Here is an 8305-nt window from a genome sequence, read left to right as displayed (position 1 = left end):
ACTGTTTTTTATCGCTATGATTAGCTGAGCATCAAAATTGACTTTATGTGACTTTGCATTCTCTTGATCATGATTCTCTATATTAAGCACACTTAATAACTGCTCCTTTTTCTAGAAGTGACAAAGAAGGAGGAGGAAGAGAAAGAGAAGGAAACACTAAATTTTTGTTTTCATAACGTCTGGGATTACACATATACTGGGGGAAATATGTCTGTAGAACAAGAAAATTAAATTATCAGTTTAAAGTTGAGCATTCTCGGGGCGCCTGGGTGGCTCAGTTGGTTGAGCATCCGACTTTGGCTCAGGTCATGATCTCGCCGTTCGTGAGTTCGAGCCCTGCATCAGGCTCTGTGCCGACAGCCCAGAGCCTAGAGCCTACTTCGGATTCTGTGTCCCCCTCTCTCTCCACCCCACCCCTGCTTGTGCTCTGTTTCTCTCTGTCTTTCAAAAATGAATAAACATAAAAATTTTTTTAAATAAATAAATAAATAAAGTTGAGCATTCTCTAGAAAGTTCTAGAAGCATAAAAATCATACTGAGGAATACAAAAGTAGACATTTTCATCCAAGTAGCTAGAAATATCAGGCTACAGATGTTTCTGAGCCAGCGAGATAGTCACTTTTTGTTTTACATTGTTTGTTTGTTTTTTTTCTTCTCTTTCCTATGTCAGTGTGGGGGGAATTATTTCGAATGTTAAGCATGTGCTGATGTGCAAATTCTGCCCATTGATAGTTAACATAAAATCTAGTAATGACATCTCCGTCTCTTGGAAGTTGCCGAGGATGCACTGAAAATGCAGAGATCTTGGGCAGGACAGGCATCAGCAAGACGACCTCCCTCCGGCTGTCAAATCCAATGTTCACTTTAGGCTGGAAATGCACCCACACTGCCCTTCTTTCCTTAAAACTCCAGACAGTAGTGTATGGCTCGTTCATCCTTACACTTTCGTATAACTTATTTTCTTTCTTTCTTCTTTCTTTCTTTCTTTCTTTCTTTCTTTCTTTCTTTCTTTCTTTCTTTCTTTCCAAATCAAGCAACCTCAAATGCTGCATGGAACAGCTCCAGCAGTTGTTCACGGAATTGTCTTTGCTGTCAGCCTGGTGTTGTGCCATTTTGTTTTTCTGTAAAATGCTTTTACAAGAAGGCATGCTTATCATGTCACATTAGAAAATCAAATGGCTCTTTTATAAATTCGATACTTCTCTGGTTGAAAATCATGCCCAGATGCCGAGTCTTTTATCATGTCAGTAAATATATCTTCTGCATAACATGTGAATTATCTTAATTTCCTACCTGCCAACCTTTCTCCAGTTTAGGGGCTATCCAGATATCCAAGGTTGATATCCAAGTGATAGCCAAGTGTATTTTGTTAGGGGTGGTTTCCTGGCGACAAAGCTAGGGTGGGATTCACACCCACATTTAAGCACAAAATTCAAATGGTAAACAGATGCAAACATTAGTCCTAAAGGTCAGAGGCTGGGCTGAAGTTAGAATCCTAAAGCCAGGAGTGAGACTTATATAGAACTACAGCAAACCAAGAACAAAGGTGTGGCCTGGAGGGATAATTATCTCAGAAGCCAGAGAATGCAAAAGCTAGTAAATGAGTGGATTAGGTTATCCTAAAGGGCAAGAAGCAAGGCAGAGGTGAAGGCAAAACCCATTGGGCAGTGTTTAAGACTGAAAATAGTTTTTAGTTTGTTTTTGTTTTTGTTTTTAAATAGAGCTTATTGAACACCATACAAAATGGATTAAAGACTTAAATGTAAGAATGAAACTCCTGGAAGAAAACATAAGGGGGAAACTTCAAGACATTGGTCTTGGCAATGATTTCTTGGGTACGATGCCAAAAGCACAGACAACAAACGCAAAAACAAACAAGGGGAACTAAGTCAAACTAAAAAGTTTCTGCACAGCAAAACAAACAATATAGCAGAGTACAAAGACAATTTATGGAATGGGAGAAAATATTTGCAAGCCGTATAGCTGATAAGAGGTTAACATCCAGAATACATAAGGAACTCCTTTAATTCAAAAGCAGAAAACAAATGACATGATTTAAAAATGAGCAAAGGACTTGAACAGATGTTTTTCCAAAGAAGATATAAATGACCAATGGGTAAGTAAAAGACATTTAACACACTAATCTTCAGGGAAATGTAAATCAATACCTCAATGAGATATCGCCTGATATCTATCAGAGGGGCTAGTATCAAAAAAACAAAAGATAACAAGTTTATGAGGATGCAGAGAAAAGGGAACCTTTGTACATTGTTGGTGGGAATATGAAACGGTGCAACCACTATGGAAAACACAGGTGTCCCTAAAAAAAATTAAAGTAGCAATAGCATTATGATCTAGCAATTCCATTTCTGAGTATTTATCCATAATTCATTGCAGCATTATTCTCAATAGCCAAGATACAGAAACAATTTAAGTGTCCCACCAACAGATGAATGCACAATGTGTGGTATGTACACACATACAAAGGAATATTATTCAGCCTTAAAAATGAAGGCAATTCTGCTCATGTGGAACAAGGATGTACCTTAAGGACGTTATGGTAAGTGAAATAAACCAATCACAGAAGGACAAACACTATATCTAAAATAGTCAAGCATGTAGAAACAAAGAATAGAATGCTGGTTGCTAAAGTTGGTGGGGGAGAGGTAAGAGAGGGTACTTGCTACTCATTGCATATACAGTTTCAGCCATGTAAGATTATGAACGGATCTGTTGTACATCATGATACCTATAGATAACAATACTGTATTGTGCCCTTAAAATTTTGTCAAGAGGGTAGATCTCATGTTAAGTGTTCTTGCCACTTACAAAAAAAAACCTTACTGATTTTCTCAGTATACCTGCATGATCTTTATAGAATATTTGCAAGACATTTTAAGCACGATAAAGAAAATACAAATCATCCTCAATCCTACCAGTAATTCCAAACACCAGAAAAACCCACACATGCCATTTTAAAAATTGTATGTTTCTAGACAGCAGCATGACACTGATTATCGCCATGATTTATTGAACACTTACTATGTGGTGGACACTGATTTAATGGCTTCGCATGTAATTACTTCACTTAATTCTCAAAACACTCCTGTGAGGTAGGAACTACTATTAACCGCACTTTGCGCATGAGGAAACACAGGCACTGAATTTAGAAACCTTATAAGACTACCCAGCTAATAAATGGTGGATCAGAATGAGATTGATTCTACTGTACCTACATCAAAGAATTCAATTTTAGATAAACATATTTCATAAATCAAAAAAAATGTTAAAAAGTATATAATAAAAGTATCACTCCCATCTTTGTCTCCATGTGCCCCATGTCCCCACTGTCACAGGTAACCACTTTTATCAGTTTTTGGAATAGTATTTAAAAGTTTCTTACGCACATACAACCAAATACAAATACATTGTTTATTTTGTTTATTTTTGCTTTGCTTTTTAAAAATAAACTTTATTTTATTTTATTTATTTGAACCTTATTTTATTTTATTTTAAGTTTATTTATCTATTTAGAGAGGGTTGGGGAGGGGCAGAGAGAGAGAGGGAAAGAGAGAATCCCAAGCAGGTTCTGCGCTGACAGTGTGGAGCCCAACGGGGGGGCTCGATCTCACAAACCATGATCCTGAGATTCTGGAATAGCCTTCAAGAGTGAGATGCTTAATGCACCGAGCCACCGGGTGCCCCCTAAATAGACTTTATTTTTTAGAGTTTTAGGTTCACAGCAAAATTGAGTGGAGAGTACAGACAGTTCCCATATACTGCCTGTTCTCTCATATGAACAGCCTCTCCCATTGTCAACAACCCCTACCACTGTGGTACATTTGTTGCAATTGATGAATCAACATTGACACATCATTATCAACCAAAGTCCATAGTTGACCTTAGGGTTCACTCTTGGTGTTGAATGTTTTATGGGTTTGGATGAATTTATAATGACATATATCCATTACAATAGTACCACACAGAATAGTTTCACTGCCCCCCAAATTCCCTGTGCCCTGCCTAGTCATTCCTCCCTTCCCCCAACCCTGATATTTTTATTGTCACCATGGATACCCCTTTTCTAGAATGTCATATAGTTAGGATCATACAGTATGCAGCTTTTTGAGATTGGTTTCTTTCACTTAGTAATACATATTCAAGTTTCTTCCATGTCTTTTTCATGGCTTGATGCCTCATTTATTTTTGGTGCTGAAAAATATTCCATTGTCTAGATATACCACAGTTTACTTATCCATTCATCTACTGAAAGATATGTTGGTTGCTTCCAGGTTTTGGCAATTAAGAATAAAGTTGTTATAAACATTGTGTGCAGGTTTTTGTGTGGACATAAGTTTTCAACTTGTTTGGGTAAATGCCAAGGAGGGAAATTGCTGGATGATATATATGGTGAGAGTGTGTTTCATTTTATAAGAAACTGACAAAATTTCTTCCAATGTAGCTGTCCCATTTTACATCCTGACCAGCAACGAACAAGAGTTCGGTTGCTCTACATCCTTATCAGCATTAGGTGTTGTCAGAGGTTTGAATTTTGGCCATTATAATAGATGTGTAGTGGTATCTTACTATTTAATTTACTTACTTATTTTTTTAAGTAGTCAGACACTGAGGGAGGACAGCAAAGGGAAAGGATTCTCATAGGAAATACATTCACAGCATACCTCATTTTAAAAATATGGTGTTAACTACAAACTCTTGTTAAAATATTTTTGTGGAAATCTACTTCTTGTGTTTTAAGCATTCTAATTTGTTATACGACTCTTTTAATTATTGTTTTAATTTGCAATTCCCTAATGACATATGATATTGAAAATGTTTTCATACGCTTACTGGCACTTACATATCTGTGTCAGTGATGTGTTTGTTCAGGTCTCTTGCCCATTTTTTAAATGGGCTCATTTTCTTATTGTTGAGTTTTTAAAGTCCTATATATATTTTGGATAACAGTTCTCTATCAGATATGTCATTTGCAAATATTTTCTCCCAGTCTGTGACTTGTCTTCTCATTTTCTGACTGTTCTTTACTTTTTTTTTCTTTTTAATTATAAGTTCTAGCACAGGGTACACATTTTTCTGGATCTTACTTCTTCACTTAATATTATATGTTGGGGGCGCCTGGGTGGCTCAGTCGATTGAGTGTCCAACTTCAGGTCAGGTCATGATCTCACGGTTTGTGGGTTCAAGCCCCACAGTGGGCTCTGTGCTGACAGTTCGGGGCCTGGAGCCTGCTTTGGATTCTGCGTCTCCCCCTCTCTGCTCCTCCCCTGCTCACCCTCTGTCTCTCTCTCAAAATATATAAAGATTAGAAAAAATTTTTTTAAATATTGTATGTTGGAGATTTTTTCATTTGAGAATGTAAGAAACTCATCCATTCTTTTTTCAGAGGCATTCTATTCCATCGTATGGCGTTATCTTGACCAGCCTCTTACTGAGAAACACTGGGTTTTTTCTCATCTTTGGTTAAGGCAATGTTGCCATGAATAATCTTGTATGCACATCATCTGGTATAAGTGCAGGTGTGTCTGTAGGAGGCAGCTTACATTTCTTCACCGTGTTGAGCTGTGTATGATTATGGCATTTTGGCAAATCATTTACTGCATGCCCAATATTGTGTGGTTTGCAGGGGTTTTGTAACTGAGGTTGAGCTGTGGTCATAGAAGTCTCTACTCTTCAGAGATTACCTGGGGCTCCAAAAGAACTTCGCACTCTGCTCTGAAGTCACACCGACTTTCTGGTTCCTTCTCACCTCTGCACTTTCACACAGGCTGGACTGCTTATCCACACTCTTCCCCTGCCAACTCCAGCTCGTCTCAGCCTAAATGCCACCTTCTCAAAGAAGATTTCCTTGTCTCCCCTAAGTGATATTGCTTCCCTCTCTTGCTCATCCTCATAGTTCTCTAGATCGTCACAGCTCTCTAGATCTTGCCTTTGTATGACCTACAATAACCCTAATTCGTGTATATTTAAATGGTGATCTGTCTGCCATTGCTCCATGATGGCAGTGACCTTATTAGTGACGTTTGTCTTATTCCATCATATCACTGACATCCATCCCAGAGGTTTAAAACAGTATCTTCGTAGAATGAATGAACTTCAGATCATTAAGCAACTGTCTTCTCATTCTTCAGGTCAATTCCATCTTTCAAAAACATGTTTTTTAAAAACCGTTTTAACGTTTTATTTATTTTTGAGAGAGAGAGAGAGACAGAGTGTGAGCAGGGGAGGGGCAGGGAGAGAGAGGTAGACACAGAACCTGAAGCAGGCTCCGGGCTCTGACCTGTCGGCACAGAGCCTGACATGGGGCTCGAACCCACGAACCGTGAGATCATGACCTGAGCTGAGGTCGGATGCTTAACCCACTGAGCCACCCAGGCGCCCCCAAAAATGTTTTAAAATTTTAAAGTTTTGCTTGCGTTAAGTCAGGTTTGAGAAAAAGCAAACACTTCAGCTGGCTCTGGGTGGGGGGACATGACACTTTCAAAGAGACAAGCCAAACAGTAGCCACTGGAGTCAAGAGAGCATCAGCTTATATGTTTTCCAGAGACTCTTAGATTGACCATCAACTGAAACAGTACCTGGGAACTAGCCAGCCTTAGTTTCCAAACATCTTTTGTATACCAGTCCCTTGTACATGTCACAGCTCAGTTCTAACGACTGGGGTTGCCATCTTATGTTCTGGGATTCTGATTGCTAACCTCTGGTAACTTCTGAATGGGTACGTTAAGAGAAGTGAAAACACGTGTTATGGCCATATGGACTGGTGACTAGAAAATATTAGGAGGAAAAACAAATAGAATTTTGCCTCCAAATACCTATATTCTTCTCAGGAGAGGGAAGGGAGTCACATATCCAATTCTTGGGTGAATCCTAACCTTCTAATAAACAGCTGAATGCAATGTTGTAATTGTCGTAATTGTCATGACACGCAATCCCTCATGAGCTACGTGCAACGCATAAAGGGATTGCAAGAACAGAAAGGATGACATTTGTTGTTATGAAAGTTCATGTTTCTGAATATTAGGGAAAAAAAATAGGCCCCAAAAGATGCTGCCAAGTCTCCTGTGCATATTTTCTGTATAAACTTACTTATTCTGATTCTGGACCAATGGCATTTTCTTTTTCCAAACACCTTTTCTTTCACTTAGCAAAAAATGACTCATAAGCTGCTCCAGAAGAGGTCAATGATTTGGTTTAATTACTTGTCCAGGGACATGAGGAGAAGCTCAGGTAAATAAAGAGTTGGTTTTCTGTAAGAGAGTAAGCATGCATATGTTAACATGATCTTCCCTCCCACAGAGGCCCTAAACGACAGAAGAGGGAAAAAAAAAAACCAACAACTGTCTGCTGATCAGCATTTGTATTTCAAAGATTAACAAGCTACTTCTTATTAGAGCTCCAGAGAGTCTGGGAACTTCAAACAAGCTAAGATTTGATATTGACAAACAGTGTGCTTCTTCCCAGGAAGATCATTTCAAAATGTACACGACTTCCTTGGCTCTGCACATGCATTCCCCATCACAAGGCTATAGAATGCATATTACAGGGCACTAAATGACGTTTTTATAACCCACTTTATATGTAACCGAAACTACTGCGGGTCCTGTATGTGTTGTGCGTCGGTGGAGGCAGTGTCTGGGTGCGACGGAGAGTGTCCATTCCGGGGGGCAGGCAGGTGTGTGCCTCCTTCTAGCCTCCTAAGGTGGGACCGTGGGCCGCTTTCACCGCCTCTTGGAGATTCAGTGTTTCCATCTGTAAAGCTGGATTGTTTGCATGGATTAAAGAAAACAATGCACATAAAGTGTTTACCAGCTTATCTGGCATATAGTTAGCATGCAATAATCAGCACCTGTTCTTACTGTTATTATTACCAGGCACTTCTTCAGTGCCTGATATGGCCCCTTGCCCTCAACAATCCAAAAATCCAGTAGCAAGACAAGGCTGGACAAGTATGAGGATAACTAGAAGTACAAGGCCCTGCGCGATCCCTGCCACTGATTATTTGAATGAGGTAATAGCATATCTTGCCACAAAGTCTGAAATTTTTTTGTAATAGCAGGTGGAACAGAATCATGCTTTCATATATTTTGCTGTGTTATTTCAACTATTAGAATTATTAAAAATTTTGCCTCCTCTGGAAACATGGTAGGGGAAGGGTGCATCTAGCTTCCTTCCTTCCTTTTTTTGATGTGTTGATGGCATTTTTTTTTCCTAATGAATTTCAGTTTACTGCAATGTGATTTGACCTTACCAGGTCACTATATGAGGTAAAGCGCATCCTGTTACG

At 38.9% G+C, this 8305-nt stretch overlaps 1 long non-coding RNA gene across 2 annotated transcripts in view; it reads right to left on the bottom strand.

The window, feature by feature from the left end:
* Positions 1 to 7193: 7193 nt before the first annotated feature.
* LOC128313108 (uncharacterized) overlaps positions 7194 to 8305 on the bottom strand; it is a 55000-nt gene continuing 53888 nt past the window's right edge. Inside the window, exons 6-7 of one of the 2 annotated variants that reach the window (XR_008293346.1) lie at positions 7593 to 7778; positions 7194 to 7268 (exon numbers count right to left, since the gene is read on the bottom strand). This is a non-coding gene — a long non-coding RNA (uncharacterized LOC128313108). Of the gene's footprint in view, positions 7779 to 8305 lie in introns of both variants that reach the window. The other variant, XR_008293345.1, reaches the window with a different exon arrangement.

Source organism: Acinonyx jubatus, chromosome E4, assembly GCF_027475565.1.
Source record: "Acinonyx jubatus isolate Ajub_Pintada_27869175 chromosome E4, VMU_Ajub_asm_v1.0, whole genome shotgun sequence".
In the NCBI taxonomy this organism is placed as follows: Eukaryota; Metazoa; Chordata; class Mammalia; order Carnivora; family Felidae; genus Acinonyx; species Acinonyx jubatus.
Note: the sequence above shows the minus strand (reverse complement) of the source record. Positions and strands in the feature narration are given on the sequence as shown.